The 20,142-nt window shown below is 40.7% G+C and overlaps 1 protein-coding gene across 5 annotated transcripts in view; it reads left to right on the forward strand.

Annotated features, from left to right (window-relative positions):
* The first annotated feature begins 2,639 nt into the window (after positions 1 to 2,639).
* SMAD2 (SMAD family member 2) overlaps positions 2,640 to 20,142 on the forward strand; it is a 96,501-nt gene continuing 78,998 nt past the window's right edge. Inside the window, exons 1-2 of one of the 5 annotated variants that reach the window (XM_029222405.1) lie at positions 2,640 to 2,720; positions 3,047 to 3,130. The gene's annotated coding sequence lies outside the window, so the exon portion shown is untranslated. Of the gene's footprint in view, positions 2,776 to 3,046; positions 3,131 to 20,142 lie in introns of all 5 variants that reach the window. The other 4 variants (XM_029222406.1, XM_029222404.1, XM_029222408.1 and 1 more) reach the window with 4 other exon arrangements.

Here is a 20,142-nt window from a genome sequence, read left to right on the forward strand (position 1 = left end):
ACAAAAGGTTAAACAAAGTGTCTATCCATATAAACATAAGACTTACTCAATATAATTTATACAATAGGGACCTACTGATAGGTCTTGAGATACCCTAGTGGATTTCCAAGTTGATTGTTGCCACGGCAATCCCTGCTCCATCTGCCTTCAGTTTCTATCTTGACCCACTTTGGCTTAGATGCATTTCTAGCTGAGAAGGGATGCTCCTTTTCTAAGCCTTTTGGGGACTGCATTGGTAGCCAGATTGCCCCTCCTCCCCTTTCCTCAATCCTACAAATCCTGGAAGGCTTCCTAAATGAAAGAGTTAGGGATCCAAAGTCTGACACTTTGGAGAGATGGTCTTAGACCTCAAGCATATTATCCATTGAATTAATGTGCCCCTCAAAGTACCTAACTCCTGTACTGGGAGCAGATCCTTCTGGAATTCCAGCCAGATCTGCTTGTGTTTCTATTTCTACTCACCCACAGACACCCAAATGCACACCCTGGTCACATAGGAGAAAATACTTGTGTGACCCAGGGTAGCTTTTTATAGGCCATTTCATATAAAAACTGTTGGCTTGTGTTAGTAGGGAGAAGGACCAAAAACCATAAACAGCCCTCCTACTTCTAAATCGAATAGCCTTTGCGCTAGAACATCCTCCCTGGTGGCTCTGGGAAGCGGAAAGAGAAGTATTAGGATGTGGAACAGCTCCACCAATTGGCTTCCTAGATCCCCTTCGCAAGCTGTTTTTAAAAAGGGGTGAGTAGAGCTGCCTCTAAACTGAAAATGGGAGACACCACCCTGGGGGTAAACTTTTGAAGGTAGAATTTCTGCTGAATGGGTTCATCTTAGCATATGTGTTGCAGGCAACAGAAGGGAAGAAAGGATAATGATTATTGGTTTTCTTTTAACTTAGCCCTGTGCTAGTCACTTTCATAATTATTACTTTATTTAATCATCACTCAACTATATTTAAGTAGCTATCATTGCAGGTGAGTTTCACTTGCCAAAGGTCACATATTTGGAGCATGCTCTTCATCACAAACTTTCGATGGGAAAAGTACTTCCATGTTTGAGGAGAGAGATGGAGGAAACGCAGGAGATTTTTAAAGGATTTTTGGAAAACCTGTAAGACTCAGAGGATGACCAAATATCTCTCCACATTCAACTGAAGGTACCCTCCTCAGGGAAGCCTTCACTTCGGAAAAAAATGTATTTCAAGAAATCTTACTGTTTGAAGTGGTCACTTGGTACTTCCTGCTTACTGATTTGCATTGCTAGTGCCCCTTTACTTGAGTCGCAGGTTAAATCCACGAAGCAAGGAGTACATGAGAGTGAGTGCCATTCAGAGAACCAAGAAAACCGTGTTCTAGTCTTGTCTCTGCCACCAACTACCTAAGTGAGATCTAAGTTTCTTTTCACCTTCAGTTCTACGGTGCTCTCTGCCTAACACAGTAGGTGCTTAATAAATGCTTGATGTGACTGGTTGGGTTCAATATTTCGGCAGAGGCTCGGGTGTCTGTAAGGTAAAAGTGACAAAGTTACCCGATTGGGGTTATGACTCCACTAGCTTTGCGAAGCCAGCGGCTTAGCGGCTTGTCGTGCAGATGAGCGAGGATGGGGCCTAACAGCGCCTGAACAGTGCAGAAATGAAGGGGAAGGGAAGATAACTCAGCAATTGAGGGGCATCGTGCCAGGCACTTATGTTCTAGACTTCACAAGACCATTCAGAGCATGCATTACTAGCACCATTTTTAACGAAGACAGAACGACGGTTCCGGTTAAAGAAAAATACCTGGCATCCCCTTTCCCTGGCCCTACATCCCAGAAAAGATCTCAGCCCTGGGCTTATTTACATCTCGGACCCCGCCCCCGTTTACCACCACGAGGGCCCCGCCCACTCATTCGCAGAAGGGCGCGCCCAGAGTGGGTCCGGTACCCGAGCTTCTGAAGAACCCTCTTCTGCCCGTGGCTCGTCCCGTCCTCTGGGCTTCCCCGGGGATGAGCACGTATCCACTCCCGGCTTGACTACTGAAGGTGGGCCAGGCGGGCCCCGACAGGCCCCACCCAGTGGCGCTGGCGAGAGACCGGGAGGGAGGTCAGGGCCGAGGTAGTGAGGGACGGGTGGTCGTTAGCGCAGCAGGTTACGTGCCTTCCCCTCCCCTTCCCAGAGCCTCTCGTGGGACCGCGCAAGAGACTAAGCCAACCGAAACCGCGGGCATCCCACCCTGCCTACTCCTCCACCGCCCCGCCGGCCACGCCTCGCCTCACGCTCTACGGGGGAGGCGGGACCAATCAGCGAGCGACGTCTCCCTTCCGATTCGAGGCCCCCGACGCGCGGCTCACACCCCGAGCACCCCGTGCGCTGATTGGCTGCAAGCGCCGCCGGTCCGGCCGGGAGGGCGGGGCGGCCGAAGGGAAAGGAGGTGGGGAGGTAGTGGCCCGCGACTCTCTGAGCCCCGCTCGCGCCCCGGCCTTTCCCGGGCGCTCGGCCTCCTTCTTTCCCTCCTCCGTTCTTCCGTACGCGCCGAGCGCTGCGCTCGGCCGGCGTGCCTCGCGCCCTAACGGGCGGCCGGGGGCGCCAATCAGCGGGCGGCAGGGTGCCAGCCCCGGGGCTGCGCCGGCGAATCGGCGGGGCTCGCGGCCCGGGGTGGGAGGCGGGTCTACCGCTCGGCCGCGGCGGCGGAGGAGCAGCTCCCAGCCAGCAGCCAGCGAGCGCCGAGCGAGCCGCCCGGAGGTGGGTGCGCCGCGCCGCTGCGGCCGGCAGCGGAGGGCGCAGGGCGGAAGCGGAGGTGGGCCGGCGGGCGCAGCGGGGGAGGACTTGGCCGTCCGGGCCGCCCGGGGTGGGGGCGAGGCGGGCGCGCGCCCGAGGGGAGGAGGGGCGGTGGCGGGACGCGCGTCCCCACTCCCTCCTTCCCGCGGGCGGCGTCCGGGCCCGCGCCCCCTCCTCGCGCGCCGGGGTCGACTGCCGGGCTCCGGCTGGGGGGCGGGGCGGGTGTCCGGGCGGCCGGGAGAGTGATTTCAGTCCTGCCTCCAATCGCCCATTCCCCTTTCCCCTCCCAGCCCCTCATCCCATTCGGAAGAGGAAGGAACAAAAGGTCCCGGACCCCCGGCTCTGACGGGGCGGGACCCGGAGCCTCGGTGCAGGTAACGCCGCGGCGCCCGGCGGGCCCACGGGGCTGGGGTGTGTCAATGTGGGGCTCGGGTCGGTGAGGCTCGCCGCGTCACCTGGCCTCGGGGGCCGGGGGCTGGGGTGTGGCGAGGTCGGGGCCGCGGGGCGCCGGGCCCTCGGGGTGCGGGAGCGCAGGGCGGGGCAGCCGGAGGGACGGGGTCGGCAGCCGGAGGGACGGGGTCGGCAGCTGGAGGGAAGGGGTTGGCGCTCGGAGCTGCCGCCCGCCCGCCGCCCGGGGCGGGGGCCGGCTGTGGCCCGTCCCCTGCGCCGCGAACACACTCGGTAGTTTGTGGTTGTGATTTGCAAAGCCCGGAGGGACGGAGCTCTGGTTTCGGGAGTTGCTGGGAAGCCGAGTTAGGAGCGTGCGATACTTTGCTTCCACTTTTTTTTTTTTTTTTTTTGGTGCTGTAACCTTTGTTAACCATTCTGGTCTCGGGGTTCAGAATCGCTTGTGTGTGCTCTCACACAAACACGCAGACGGCTGATACTCTGTCCAGATCCTTCTCTACTCGCTTGTGAAAGTTGCTCTGTGAGCGGAGCCTGTTTGTTTTTATCACACGCCTTTAGAGAGCACGCTGATTGATTTCACGTATTTCAAACTTGGTTTTCAAATCTGCAACTTTGTTTTGTTCTCTCCTGGGGGATACTGCCCTTGGGTTGAGTACTTTTGTCTTTTACTTACTTAACCCTTTTGTGGTTATGGTTTCCTTTTGATCCTAAACAAAAGAAAGACAGTACTTAGGTTAGTTTTGTTATTTCTTCCTCCTGACCCTTTAAAAGCTAAATACTACCGGTTTGTTGTCAACTAAACCTTTATTTAAAAAGAAAAAAATTTCCAGGTAAAACGAAAATGAAGTAGCATTTTCCATCTAAGTCCTGGCATGTTTGTTACAGTTTGGAGTATCGTAAATTTTGGTGTTTTAAACTTTTAAAACGACGCAAGTAATTAATAAACAAGAGATCACGCAAACTCCATTTTTCCAAAAATGGTCCCTGAAATTTGAATTAATTTCCAGAATTCTGAATGATTAGTTCCTTTTCTTCTGATTTCATGTGAATTGAACCTTCACCACTGATTGTAAGGGTGCTTTCCTTGAGACTAATAAGATAATACATTTTCTATTATTCTGAAAATACATTAGCTAATTTTCTAGTTTTGATACCCTTTAAAAAAAAGTTTTTCTCACATACATGTGTAAGGTAAATAATTAAATTAAATTTGGTAAGTTTTGATGTGAATAAATAAGTGAAGCAAATATACACAGAGATGGGAGAAATAATGTAAAATGGATTTCATAAATGTATCATGGTTGGAGGATTTTTTTTCATTTGCCTTAAAAAACCATACAGGGTATTGATAGAATTTTCTCCACCAGAAGGTCATTTAGAAAACATTTATATTAAATTCAGGAAGTAACACTGATTTTATTTTTAAAGTTCCTTAGTGTTTTTTTTTTTTTTGCCATAAAATTAGCTGTGGTAGTAAGTAAGAATAGTTCTAATCTATGGGCATATCTAAGGTGATTACCCTTAGATAATCTTAATGTTTAATCTTAATGTTAAAATTGCGTTTAAAGTAGTTCATTGGTCTGTTTTAATTAATGTAATGTGATTGGTAACATCCATTTCTGGACTTGGTTTAGTAAGAAATTGCTGTTAGAACTTGGTTTTTATACTTTGTATCTATACCTTGTACAGTGATTTCACATTATAGGAGTTCAACAAAGTTTGGTTTTTCAAGGTTGTAAGTTAACCTGTGCCTAGTCATAAATGGTCAGATCTCTACACACACAATCTGTAAGGTTCATGAAATAAGAATCTTGTAAGAAACTGTGCAGAGTAATTTCCTGTTGTTTGTGGCTTGTCAGGCTTGGTGTGTGCTTTAACTCTTAAGTAGGAATTTGGGGATAGTTTTGTATATTTCAGCAGAAATTCTCTTTAGTAAGAACAAAGGTTGTTTCTACTTCAAGATGGCAAAAGGTCCCCTTTTCATTTTCATATTGTAAATATTACAAACATGTTGCTAAAATTTTGTTACTTCACATTGGGGGAAAATCTGTGAGTGAAAAATAGTTTAGTTACGTAACCTGCTGATCAAAGACCTGTTGAATTTTTACATTTTGCAAATATTTTCAGCTTTGGCTTTTCTAAAGGTGTGAAAACGCTCCTTATTCTTGTTTGGTTTTGATTTTGTTGGTTTTGTACTTTAGGACTTCTCGTTTTGTAGCAGCTTTTTTATACAGGTGTTTTTGTAATGCATATAAAAGTCATATTTAGTGCAGTCTGGCAGATGGAGTCTCATTCTTATTCTTGGGACAAGAGTCATTTTTAGAGGATGGCGGGGGGCATGTCTTTTGATGGGAGTAGAGGAGCCATTTTTATCTGTAAGAGGAAAGATTGTAAGTATTGTATTGTAAAGGTATGTCAGAAAATGTGAAATAAAAAGATTTCAAAACCAGTTCAGGAGAGGTTATGCATTTATTCAACAACTAACTTGTATTTATTGAACAGGTAACATTTATTCATTTATTAAACAGTAAAACAGCCTTTTGCTGTGTGTCAGGCCCTGAACTAGGCAGTGAAGTAACAGGGAACAAGTGTATCCCTGTTCCTTAATGGGATTAGAAAAGTGGAAAATCTTCACATCTCCTTGTCCTGTCCTCCAGTGTTTAGAGTAGGAAGATCATGTTAATGTACAAATTCAGGACTGAGCCAATTCCTAACGTATGCTTGCACGGCTTTCTTTTGAGTGTAGAGGACAGCACTAGGGAAGGTGTCACGTGTTAACTCATATTGTCACCGGGAATAGGTAGTGTATTTTTTGGGGGCGGGGGAACTTGTCACCATTTTTGCACAATCTCTACAAATTGAAGATATGACTAGTCTTTCAGAAATATATTTGTTGCTGAGCAGGTGAACACTTGTAGAGCTAAGCCTAATTTGGCCTTAGTTTGATTATCCATTGCATTTTATAGAAACTGGTTAGGGAAAGAAAGCAAACCTGAATCGGTCAGGTTCTAATGAAAGTATCAGAAATAAAGTATAAAAACAATTAGCTAAACCGAGAAAAGGATTGGGCTGCAATCTTGTGTAATGGAAAGGCCCTGGGTTTTGGCGTCAGAGAGACCTAGGCGTATAGTCAGTTTCTCAGTCACTGTATTGGGCAAATTACTTAACTCCTGAGCCTTGGTTTTCTGATTGAAAATGGAGGTAATAACACCTTCCTCTTAAGGTTATTACATGCAAAGAGTAAATGATTGTGATGAAGGTACCTAAGCACAGTGCCTCAGACTAAGGGTCTTCTCAGAAGATCTTTGTTCTCTTCTGGTTGTAGCTTTCGCTTGTTTTCTAATTCAGATGATTTTCCTATACTCTTCTCCTTGATCTATTATAAAATACATTTGAGAAACAGACACTTAGCGAAAAGGCCTAAGGTAGGCAAATTGTCCAAGTCCATACCTTTCAGTTCTAGTCATAGGAGAGCGATTGTGACCCTTAATTAGAACCTGTTGGCATTTATTTCAAATGTTTCTAACAAGCAAAGTTATCTTCGTTCTAAACCCATAGTAGATTAGAGACAAGTAGATTGTGGGTCATGTGGGAGGTTGAGGGGAGTCTAGTGAGGGGTGGGGTAGGAGGATGGGGAACTGTTAGCCTACTGTCTATTTTAAGAAAAAACAGATAACAGTCTGGTGAGGATAATGGAGATAATCTACAAGACACAAAAACGAATACTCAGAGCCTAACTAGCATGTCTGGAACCATTCAGTGCAGGACCAGACCTGAAAACATAGTAATGAAAGTTCATCGATTAGATTAAATCATATTTGGGAAAATCTATTTAAAGAGAGCGGTAATCTACATAATATACTTTAGATTGTCATTCGGGATGATTAACAAATGTTCTTAAAGGGGTAGAACATGGTTCTAATGACTTATGACAGATCCAAAGTACCTGCTCTGACCAAGGTGCTTTTCATTTGTTCTGCCATTCAGAGTGCCGTGATTCCAGACTGAAAAATCTTTCATGCTAGGCCAGTAGTAAAGAAAGGTGATCTAAATGGTGTTGCACCCCAGGCCACACCTTTTCTTCAGAGTAAGTTGTTTTTTTGTCAGTCTGCAGGGGTGTCGTGTACAACTTTTCACTCAGGTTTTAGGATAAAGTATGCTAGAGATTTCTAGGACTGAACAAGTGTGGACAGTTGGCTAGTCTGTCTGTTGGGGGCTTCATGCTTCTTTTATGTGACTTCTTTCCAATATTAGCCTTGGTAATTTTTTTGGATCCTCCTCTTTCCTATCTCAGGGTTACTTTCTAAACCATCTACTCCATCAAATATTAATTGGTGACCTTGTAATTTATAGCCTTAGCTATTGGGAAAAAAGAAAAGGGTCTTTTGTTTTTAAACCAGTAGTACAAAAGTTATCCAGCCTTTTTTGTTTGCACAGTTTGCACAGTTTGAGGCTTATTGCTTACCTCTGATCAATTTTTAAAATTTATTCCATTTTATTTATTTTTGGCTGTGTTGGGTCTTCTTTGCTGCGCATGGGCTTTCTCTAGTTGCAGCGAGCAGGGGCTACTCTTCGTTGCGGTGTGCGGGCTTCTCATTGTGGTGGCTTCTCTTGTTGCGGAGCACTGGCTCTAGGCACGCGGGCTTCAGTAGTTGGCAGCATGTGGGCTCAGTAGTTGTGGCTCGCAGGCTCTAGAGCGCAGGCTCAGTAGTTGTGGCACACGGGCTTAGTTGCTCCGCGGCATGTGGGACCTTCCCAGACCAGGGCTTGAACTTCACCGTGTCCCCTATATTGGCAGGTGGATTCTTAACCATTGCCCCACCAGGGAAGCCCTCTCTGATCAATTTTGATCATTACTCCAGGTTGATATAATGGTGATGTGTTCAATTAGGACATATTTCAATGCTGATTATAGGTGGACATCTCAAGGATAGCTCTGAGCTTCAATTTCAGTAATTTCATGTAGGGAGAATGTAATTTTGCCAAGCCAGATGGATTTAGACCCTGCCTCTGGTTTGGCTAGTTAGCCAGAAATATTAAGGTAGTTAAGGTAATTGTGGCTCACATATGTGCCTTACATTCTAGAGTGTGTACGCGTTCCTCTTAGGTATAAGTGAGCCACACTGACAGGACAGATGCCTGGTAATTTAGATCTTTAAGTTTGTGCTTTTAAGAAAATAAGTCCTGAAGTGATTCATTCTCATTAAAATTTGTGAGTTTACTGTCAACTTGTCACAGATTCTTCCAGATAGTTCTGTAATTTTCAAAATCTCAGAATTACTTTGGCCTCAAGACTAGAACAGTGGAAAGTGAGTGCAGACTTTAGTTTTGATCTGTTCAGCACACATATCCAGTTTGCATCTGAAAACCTGTAGTGCCCTACTGTGACCTCCCTTCTCTTTCGGCGGGAGGGCATAGCTTCAGGTTTAATGGCTGAAGAATAACTGGGAGGAGCCACTGGAAGTTCATCAGATTTATTACCTTGAGTCTTTCAGTTCAGAAACTCGATCTGAGGAAGTAGCATAGTAAATCTGTGATCTTGTAGTTTGCCCGTTGAAGATAAAGTACATTTGCAGATGCTACTTCAGCTTTTCCAAAAATTCTATAACGGGATATTGGTTATGGACTTGTAAATATTAAGGAAATGCTCCGTCTTAATCATCCTTCATTATAAAATGTGGGGAGGTGAATCTGGTTTTCAAAGTTCACAGAATAAACTCCTGATGAATGGTGCAACGGAAGCTGGGCCCATGGGCTTTCTTCCTTGATTTGAATGAACTATGGAAACTTTTTTGTTGACTAGAGGTGCTCTATCTATGGCAGTGAATGCAAATTTTTCATGTTTAGACCAACCTTTTACTTTGTAGACAGGTGGTTAGGCTGTAGTTCATGTAAGCCTGCCAATTAAACTTTTCTTTATAAAATGTTTTAAGTATCAGGAGGGTTCCGCTTTGGCCTGAGGTTTGTGCATTGGCCATATTTGCTCTAAACTAGTTTTCAAACCTAATGCACACACATACCTTTATGCACACAACAGCAACCAGAGAGAAGGCTCCTACCAGCAACAGCAACAGCATTATGCAGAATCTCATAATGTAAGGGAAGTGACAGTTGCTGAAGCCCTGCCTGCTCAGTTTTCCTCTCATTCTTTGGCCCCCAGGAAGCCTTTGAAGCTCTAGAGGAGTAATAGATCGTAGAGAAGAAACTTTCTGTAGACCCACACCATTCAATATAGTAGACACCAGCCACATGTGGCTATTTAGCACTTGAAATATGGCTTCTGTGACTGAGGAAGTGAATGTTGAATTTAATTTTAATTAATTTTAATTTAATATAAAGTTGTGTTGGGCAGTGCTACTCTAGCCTTTGCTTTAATTGCACTTTTACACCCTGAGGACTTGTACCCAGTTGATGTGGGTGTAATTTGTTGCTTCAGCAGAAGGTCAATACAGACTCTGGGAGTTTGAAGGGAGATTGGAGTACTGAATATTTGTGCTGATTGGAGTCTGGGCTTGTGTAGTCTCTTAATAGTTGGATCCTTTTTCACAGTCCAGGGATGATAAACTAGTATGTAGTTTTATGTTTACAAGCTGAATATAGACCTATGGATTCCACACAACTCATTAAAGGTGAAAGGAATGTAACTCAAGTAAAGAACAGATAGAGTGTCTTTACACAGCAGTCCCCATGTAATGGGGACTTTCACTGAAGTAATGACCTGCTTTTAGGGTTAAATTCAGGCTCTAACATTACGTTTTAACAGTCCATAAAACTGAACACATGAATGTTTTCTCTTTGCTTTTAAAAGGCACATTACCCATTGCTCTCCATGGGGCCAACTTAGGTTTCCAGTTGGCAGTGTCTTTCCTTACTAGCGTACAACTTTGGAAAAAAAGCATAGTTACAGTGAGAATTGAGAAATCTGGGTTTTTTTAGGTTGTTGTTCTTAAAACTAGTTTTTACTTTTTTTTTTTTTTAATGCTTTCTATTGTCCTGGTTTCTTTGACTAAAACAATTGTAAAAATCCAGGTCATTAGTAAACGTGTGATACATGTTTGAATGTGGATTGCCAAAAATCTAATAGTGATTTTATACTATTTCAGCAGGAACTTAGGTGTTTGTTATGAGGCAGCACCATCACATTTCAAGTATTTTATGTTGAAATATCTAACTTGATTTTCTTTTGAAATAAATATTTATATAGGTATTTGGAGAATGTTTTGTATTTGCAATTTGAAGATATTTGAAATCCACATTTACTTTCTATACTTAATGACTTCCTTTGTTCTAAACTTGAACCTTGTGAAGTGTTTTTTGCCACTCTTTTTCATATTCGCCTTCCTGCTGCCCTTTTAGAAGTCATCTCTGAATTCTGAACTGCCAAGTTTAGCAGTCTTTTCTCCATTATCATACTACTTTCTTCAGTGTTTGCATCATTGACTATACTCTCTTTATCTAGATTTCTAAAAAATCACACAAAGAGACATAGATTAGGCCCATTCCTCCTGCTACAAATGTTGGATAAAATGTAAAACATTTTTGGTTTTATATATATATATATATATAGCTGATCTAGAGAGGGAGGGGTGAGAGGGAGAGAAAAGTCCCCAGGTACCAGAAATTTAGAAAATCAGTTAGTGTCAAGGAAAAGCTGGCCTTGGGGCATTTATTAGATAAATAATTCAGTAGCTGGGGCTGGGGTTGTAATGCCATTTGGGGAAAGGAGATAAAATTCTGGGAACTGTATACTAAAATATATATATATATCTATATCTCTGTTCCGATATCATTGAAACTTCTGTGGCCTCTGAGAAAAACAAGCCTCAAGCTTCTCTATGGAAAAACTAGAAAAACACTAGTTTGTAGTGTTTTTGTAGAGGGACTTAAATATCACATGAAGGCCAAGCAGGGTAAATAAAAAGCAGACACTAGCTAGATGTAGCATAGTGGGTCTTTTAAATAGGTAATACATTATTGTATTCAGATTCAAAACTCCAAATTCAAAAGATACAAAAGGATATACAGTGAAAAGTCTCTTTGCCAGCCTGTTCCTGCCACCCAGTTGCCTTTCCAAAGGCAAGTAGCATTACTAGGTTTTCTTGTATTGCTCCAGAGATTTTATGCATATGTGAGCAACTTTGTGCATATATTACCTTTTAGTACAAAAACTGGTTCTATATTTTGCTTAATAATGCATCTTGTAGATTATTCCATGTCAGTACATAACGAGTACTTTTTAACTTTTTCTTTTGGTTGCACAGTATTCTTCTGTATGGGTGTCTATAATACATTTCATCAGTCCTCTGTTGATGGACATTTATTTCCAGTCTTGTGGTATTAAAAATAGTGCTGTAATAAATAACTTTGTTTATACATCATTATACACATACATAGGATAGATTTCTAGAAGTAGGTCAGAGGATATCTACATTTGTATTATTTATTTTAGGGAATGCACTTTATTCATTTTTTGAATAGGTAGTAAGAGCACATGGTGCAGAATTCAAAAGGGACAAAATAGTAAATATTCCAGATCTCTTAACTCCTGCTACCCAGTTCCATATCCTTCTAGAGCTGCTCTGTTCAATAGTTAGCCACTAGCCACATGTGGCTCTTGAACACTTGAACTGTAGCTAGTCCAAATTGAGATGGGCTGCATTTGTAAAATACACACTAGATTTTTAATAATTAATTAAAAATAGAGTGTAATATATCTCCATTTTTAATACTGATTACACATTGGAATAATATTTTAGAGATATAGTAGGGTATATTAATAAAATTATTACTTTTAACTATTTTTACTTTTTTAATGTAGCTAATAGAAAATTTACAATCACATGTGTGGTTTGCATTCTATTTCTGTTGAATGGCTCTGGCTTAAAGAAATTCCATATATATATATAAACAAGTCTGAATGCATGAGAATTCCTCTTATCAGGCCGGGTTTTTTTTTCCTTTGCATTATAATCTGTAGCATCAGAAATCTCGACGTTGGTTAAAACATACCAGGTGGGTCTTTACTGTCACATTTACTCTCAACATTTACCATGATCATAGTGGGTCTCATCAGTGAAAGTCATGCTTCCATTGACTTTTACGATGTTTGTCCACTTTAGAGAGAAGCCTGATATTACTCTTTTTTTAAAAAAAATTAATTAACTTATTTATCTTTGGCTGCGTTGAGTCTTCATTGCTGTGAGTGGGCTTTCTCTAGTTGCGGCGAGCGGGGCCTACTCTTCGTCGCGGTGCGCGGACTTCTCGTTACGGAACACGGGCTCTAGGCGCACGGGCTTCAGTAGTTGCAGCATGTGGACTCATTAGTTGTGGCTTGTGGGCTCTAGAGTGCAGGCTCAGTAGTTGTGGAGCACGGGCTTAGTTGCTCCGCGGCATGTGGGATCTTCCCAGACCAGGGACTGAACCTGTGTCCCCTGCATTGGCAGGCAGATTCTTAATCACTGTGCCACCAGGCAAGTCCCCTGATATTACTTTTGCTACATGTTTTTGAACCTGCTCCAATCTGCACTGGTTGCCTACACCTAGTACACAGCAGTTGTCCTTGGATCCGTCTTCACTGTCATTTTATGGGGTTCACTGTCATTTTATGGGGTTCCTTAGCCTTTGTCCTTTGTTAGATTTCCTATTCTTTTGCTCTCCTTTCTTTTGATGAAACATATCCTTCAGGACTTCCTTTGAGAGAGAGTGTGTGTGGAAAATATTTGGAGATGTTACATTTCTGAAAATACCTTTATTCGATCCTGGGTGGGTAATAGAATTCTAGGTTAAAAATAATTGTTTTTCAGAATCATGAGGGCATTGCTCTGTTGATTTCACTTAGTGTTACTGTTGCGAAAATCAAATCCATTCTGATTCTTTTCTGTATGACCTTTCAAAAAATTTATCCCTGGAAACTTTTGGCTCTTCTTAGCATTCAGAAGTTTCATAGCCACCAACCTTGATGTGGATGTGTTTCATCCATTGTCCTGGGGTCTTGATGGGCCTTTTCAATCTGGAAGCTCCCATCTTTCAGTTCAGGGGATATTTCTTGATTTCTTTGACTGATAATCCCCCCCCCCCAATCATCTCTGATGTCTTTCTGGAAGTTCTGTTTGGACATTTGACCTCCTGAACTGGTCCTCTAATTTTCTTCATTTTTCTCCACTATTTTCCATCTTCTTGTTCTGCTTTCTGGGAGATTTCCTATACTGTATCTTCCCACACTTCTATTGTACCCCCCCCCCCAGTCCGTTTCTGCTATCAAGTCATCCAAGAGCTCTTCTTTTACACTTCGAACGTTCCCTTTGTAAAGTATGTTTCCTTTGTAGAACATGCTGCTCTTGCTTCAGGGTTGCTATATCCTCTCTTGTTTCTCTGGGTATAGTGATGATTTTGACGATGTTTTCTTTCTCTGTATAGTCTCAAACTTCTTGAAAGTTGCATTTTTCTGTTTTTGCTTGCATTTTTTCTCAGATAAACCAAGTAATTCTTGATTAAGAAGGTGAGGTCTAAAAAGCCGATTGGAAGCTAAGCATGTGGGTCTTCTTTCAGTTTCACTGTAGAGTGATCTGAGTGGACCGTTTGTTGGTAAACTCTCAATATTAGTATCTGTATGTTTTTCCTCCTGGGTTGGTCAGGTAACCCAGAGAGGAGTCTTGATCTGACTAAATGGGTAAAGGTCTGGCTGCTAGTATCTTGGGAGCCAGAACTCAGTGGAGGAGGGGGTTGGGAGTGTCTGCTTTTAGCGTGCTTATGTTCATTTACTCCCTCTCTTCTCCTAACGGGACCCAGGCCATCTCCTAGTACAGGTAGGCTGTTTTACTGTCTGCCAAGAATAAACATTTAGTCTTCTGGAGAGGAGAGGAGCAGTTACCCAGTGGCATAGAGTGGGGAAGTGGATCTAAGTATCTGATTGCTTCTCAAATATCCCTCACCCAATCCTGCCTATTTTATCTCCTTCCTCCTTCTGGCCCTCAGTTCCTGCTGTGACTGGTGGTGTCTGCTGCTTAGCCTCTTGAGAATTCTGCTGTGTAAATCAGGATGTTTCTCCACAGGTAGCCTAGAGTTAGTAAGTAGTCTCTGACCTGTTCACAGTTATGACTCACCCATCCATTTTCCAGTTATCAACATTTTGCTTGTTTTCTTCTTACTCTTCTCCCTGTCCTCATGAAATGGTCTTTTCTTTTTTCTTTTTAAATTACTTTATTATGTGTTGAGTTTGTTGTTTTTTTTTTTTTTTGAGTTTGTTTTTTGTTTGCTGTCTTCACTTGCAACCCACTGATTAAAGTTTTCCATTAAAAATTTTTAAGGATAACCCTCTGAAAGAATTGGAATAGAATGTATAACTCCAAATCAGTGGGGATGAGGCGGTGGAAATAAAGAATATGTGATCATTCAACTAGAAGGCAGGAAAGGAGAAAAAAGAAGCAAAGAAATTGCTTAGGAATTAGAAAACAAAATAAGATGATAGAAAATAAGCTTAAATAGCTCCATAAACCAATATATAATTTCAGATTAAGCTTGCTGGTTAATGGAGAATGAAAAACTAAAAATTAAGTAAATGCTTTTTATTAGTAGATACACTTGAAACTATGATGACACAGTTTTAAAGTAAAGGGAAAAGATGCAAAAAGATGTACTAGGCATAAACTCCATTTGGGCTGCTGTAACAGAATTCCATAGACCGGGTGCTTTATAAACAACAGAAATCTATTTCTCACAATTCTGGAGGCTGGGAATTCCAAGTTCAAGGTGCCAGCAGATTTGGTGTCTGGTGAGGGCTCACTTCCTACTTCATAGACAGCTATCTTTTTGCTGTAACCTCATATGGCAGAAGGGGGCAAGGGAATTCCCTGGGGTCTCTTTTATAAGGGCATTAATCCCATTCATGAGGGCTCCACTCTCATGACCTAATCACTTCCCAAAGGCCCCACCCCCAGATACGATCACATTGGAATTAGGTTTCCACATGTGAATTTGGGTGCAGGGCAGGGCAGGTGTGGTAGGGACAGTCTATAGCAGTCTATACGGTAACATTAGCAGAATTACAAGGGTGAGTCAACAAATGTGTAATAATCATTGTAGGAGATTTTAACATACCTCACAGTAATTTAAGAAGAGATAGGTAAAAAATAAGGTTTTACAGCACTGGAAATGTGCAGTTAGCAAGCATGCAACAATTACAATTATATTCTTTTCTGGTACACATGGAATTTTAACAAAACTTGGTTATGTACTAGACCTCAGAGTAAATGCTGACAAATTCCTAAGAATTTGTACCTTAAAAATCATGTCCTTGGACCCTAGTGCAGTTAAGTTAGAAACATAACAGGAGGATACCAACAACAGCTCCCAAATCCACAGTTGTATGCTGAAAAAAACATACTTCTAAATTTAAGAGCAACTCATAAAAATCAGAAAATGTTTAGGATGATGAAAATACTATCAAAACTGGGATACAGGGCTTCCCTGGTGGCGCAGTGGTTGAGAATCCGCCTGCCGATGCAGGGGACACGGGTTCGTGCCCTGGTCCAGGAGGATCCCACATGCTGCTGAGCGGCTAGGCCCATGAGCCATGGCCGCTGAGCCTGTGCGTCCGGAGCCTGTGCTCCGCAACGGGAGGGGCCACAACAGTGAGAAGCCCGCGTACCGCAAAACAAAAAACAAAAAAACAAAGAAAACTGGGATACAACAAAAGTTCATTTGCCTATCTAGGAAACTTACAACCTTAAATGTGTATTAAAGAATTAAGAATGTTTACTTAGTAAAGAAAAATAAGTTAACTATACAATGTAATGAGTTAGAAAAAGGAAGGAATAAAGTTGAGAAATATTAATAGGGGAAAAATAGATATAACTGGAACAACTAAACATAAGGTGCTAAGTTGAAAAGACTAAGTTTGATAGAGGAGGAAGAGAAGGCACAAATGTGTTAGAAATGAAAAAGGGATAGGACTGCGGCCAAATTGAGATTTCAAAACTAAGAACACTGAGCAGCTTTTTGCTTTCAGATTGGAAAACAGGTAGAATGGAAATTTCTGGCAAAATAAATGACCAAAATTGGCTTAAGAATAAGAAACTTGATTAAACTTGATTAGATTATAATGTTAAAATTTAAATTCATAGTTAGATATTACACCAAAATGAAATTAAATAAAAATCCCCAAACAGAAAACCCAGACCCCAAGTGAAAATTCCAGATGGGCAAGTTCTATAAAACTTAGGAAGAACCAGTAATTCCAGTGTTATACAAAATGTCATAGAAAAAATCATTTTGCTAGGCAACTGTAATCTTGATACCCTCCCAGCCATCGAGACAAGTGTAGTACCAGAAGGGAAGCATGTAGGCTACATCTCACTAATGAACATGGCAATAACATTTTAGGTAAAAATGTTAGTATTTGCTCAAAACAAAAAAAACCACTGTGACTATTTAGGGTTTGTCTCAGGAATGTAAAAATGATTAAACATTAGAAAACCTGTAAATGAAATTCATTACATTAACGCATCAAAAGAGAAAAACCGTATGATAATCTCAGTGGGTGAAGGAAAGCATATGATAAAATTTAGTACTTATTCTTGACAAAAATTCTTAGAAAATTAGGAATTAGGGAACTTGCCTAATTTGAGTAAATGGTGTTGGTTTAAAAAATAGAAGTGTACCTATGGCATGATTCCAACGATATGAATTTCCAGAACAGGTAAAATTACTTTGCTAGAAATCATGGGTGTGAAGGGTAGATTGACTCAAAAGGGACCCAAGGAATCTTTTTGAGATGATGAAAATATTCTGTACCTTGACTGGGATGGTGGCTATATGGAGGTATATATTTACCAGGACTCACTGAATTATATGTTTAACATCTGTGCATTTTATTGTATGTAAGCTGTGCCTCAATAAAGTTGACTTTAAAAAGAATACAGTTGACTCTTGAACTGCATGGGTTTGAACTGTCTGTGCCAGTCCACTTCTATGTGGATTTTTTTTTTCAATAACTATGTACTACACTATGCGTGGTTGGTTGAATCCTCACATCCAGAACTGTGATACAGAGGGCTAACTGTAAAGTTACATGCGAAGTTTTGACTGCATGGGGGTCAGCACCTCTAACCTCCTCATTGTTCAAGGGTCAACTGTATATAAAAACCAGTGCATTACTATATGCCAGCAACAAACAAAATCTAAATTTTAAAAAGCCACCCTTTAAAATGGCAACACAAGCTACAAAATACCTAGGAAAAAATAAAAACACGTGGGACCTTAATGGAAAAAATTATAAGACCCATATAATATTCAATTATAAGAAGATATACTTGTGTTTATGAATAGAAGCCAGTATCGTGTCAGTTTTCCTCCACTTATTTATAAATTGTGTCATTCCAATTAAAATCGCAGGTGAAAGAGAATTCACTTTATCAGATTTCAAGACATATTGTATAGCTTTAATGGTTAAGACATGATGGTATTTGTCTCAGATATAGACTAATGGAAGGAAAGAAAAAAAGCCTAGAAACACAAATAGCATTTGTAATCACTAGGGAAAAGATTCAGTATATGGTGCTGGTGTACTTGATTATTTCTGTTGAGGGGAAAATACCTACCTCACATCATGCACACACAAAAATTACAAGTGTGAAAAGCAAAACTTTACACTTTGACTTTTAAAAGGTGACAGCATATGGAAGGATCTTTAAGAAGGTACAAATATATACATATGATTAAAATACTGATAAATTTGAGCACATTAAAGTGAGCTACTTAAGTATAAAAAAGGCCATCAGAAGTCACTTGCTAGGTGAAGATACATGTGGCATGTGTAATTAACAAAAGATTATTATCCAGAATATATAAATAATTCCTGTGAATTAAGAAAAAGATGGTGAATGTGAACAAATGATTCAAAGGAATAGGATCCTGAAAAGTCAGTAAACATGAAAATATTCTCAAACTTCTTAGTAGTTGGGGAAGTGCTGAACATCGACAGCCCTCTGTGTTGCACCCCATCCTTTTGACAAAAGTTTGAGGGACCAAATAATGTGTTAGTGATACTGGGTAAAATAGGAACTCATGTTTCCTTGGTGGGAATGACAATTAGTGTAACCATGTTGATAGTATTTGGTAAAGTTGTATATGTGCATGTCCTACTATGCAGCATTTCAACTCCTTGGTATCTGTCCTAAGGCAGTGGTTTTCATATGTTTTTTTACAGACCTATGGTAGGAAATATGTTTTACATGAGACACAGACTGAATTAAAATTTTTGAAATAATTGAGTGCGCTCTGTTTTCTACTGTATTCTGTTTTTCTTTTTTTTTTCTTTTCTGTTCTTTTAAAAAAGATACTTCTCAGGATCAACTAAGTTGATTTCATATTCATTAAGGGTTCACAACCCTCAATTTAGAGAAATGGCAGAGGATAACATGGTAGAATGTCTCTTGAGAGAGAGAGAGAGAGAGAGAGAGAGTGTGTGTGTGTGTGTGTGTGTGTGTGTGTGTGTGTGAGGTTGCAGTGTGAAATTGTATTTCTCGCTGTGGAGCTTCTTTTTTGATCAAGAAGTTCAGATGTTTCTGTCCTTAAAGAGCTCTCATATACGAATGAGAAGATATATGCCAGACTACTCATGGCAGCTTGTAAGAGTGGAAAATTGGAAACCAAAAGGAGACTAGACAGTGAACTGTGATAGAGTCGTATAATGGAGTGGTGTATGACAGCTAAATGAATGCATTAGAGTTGAGGATTATATATGTATAATATATGCTGTATTATAACTATAGCATGGATAGTTATAATAACGAGTGAAAAAAGGGAAGTTACATGAGCAGTGTTTAAAAGTTTGACACAAATTTATAAAATGTGCAAAACTTTATTGTATGGATACCATATGTATCAAAATCCTTTAATGACCATGGGGGAAAATCAAGATAGTGACTCTCCCTGAGAAACAAGAGGGAGGAGAGTGCGATCATAAAGGTGTTCATAGGGGACTTGAGCTATATCCATCTATCATGTCTTATTTCTTACATCTGATCAAATACTGCAAAATGCTGAGAGCTGACAGAGCTGGATGGGAGATCCAAGGGTGTTTCAATATATTGATTTTTTTGTATGACTGAAATATTTTTTTTTAATGTTCCAGCCACAATAAAACCCAAGATGGAGGAATAAGCAAATTTAATGAGATGTACAGAAAATTAGACAACTTATTGATGGGTATTAAGTCCAAAATAAATGGAAATATCTCATTTTCATAAATAGGAATACTCAATATCATAAATGAATCCAAATTCATCGCACTTCCAAAGTGCTGTAGGGTTTTGGTGGAATTTGACAAGCTCAAATTAAAATAACTAACATAAATTTGAAAAATGAGGGAGCGCTCACCTTGTAGGTATCAAAACTTGCTTGAAAGTAGTAGTAGTAGTAGTAGTAGTGTAGATACGAACAAGCATACCAATGAACAGAATATAAAGTCCACAATCAGACATTTATTTATAGGGATTTGTTATGTGACAGAAGTGCCATTTTGAATTAGTAAAGGAAAGATAAACTATTTAATAAATGGTGCTGATAAAATAAGCTGTCCTTACAGGAGATATTTAGATCACCATCTCAACCCTTAAAAAGAAATTCCTGATAAGTTAGGCACCTAAATGTGAAAGGCAAATCTAAAGTATCTACAAGAATATCTAGAGGGAGCAATATCTTTATAAAATCAGGGTATCTCTTTGTGTCTCAGATTCCTCATTGGTAAATAATAGTACCCACCCCGCTGGATTCTTATGAGAATTTAATGAGTTAATGCTTACCAGACTATTAAACTAACGTGTCATTGAGTAAGCACTCAATAAATATTTCCTGCTGTATTTGGGTGCAGAAAGGGATTTCTTTAAAAAGAAGCAAAGTTGTGTCATAAAAGGTTTTAGATTAAAATATAAATTTGTATATACTAAAAGACAATGTAAGAAAATGAAAAAACATTCTA

The sequence above is a fragment of the Monodon monoceros genome, unplaced genomic scaffold (genome assembly GCF_005190385.1).
Source record: "Monodon monoceros isolate NGI ecotype Baffin Bay Population unplaced genomic scaffold, NGI_Narwhal_1 Super_Scaffold_1, whole genome shotgun sequence".
Taxonomy (NCBI): domain Eukaryota; kingdom Metazoa; phylum Chordata; class Mammalia; order Artiodactyla; family Monodontidae; genus Monodon; species Monodon monoceros.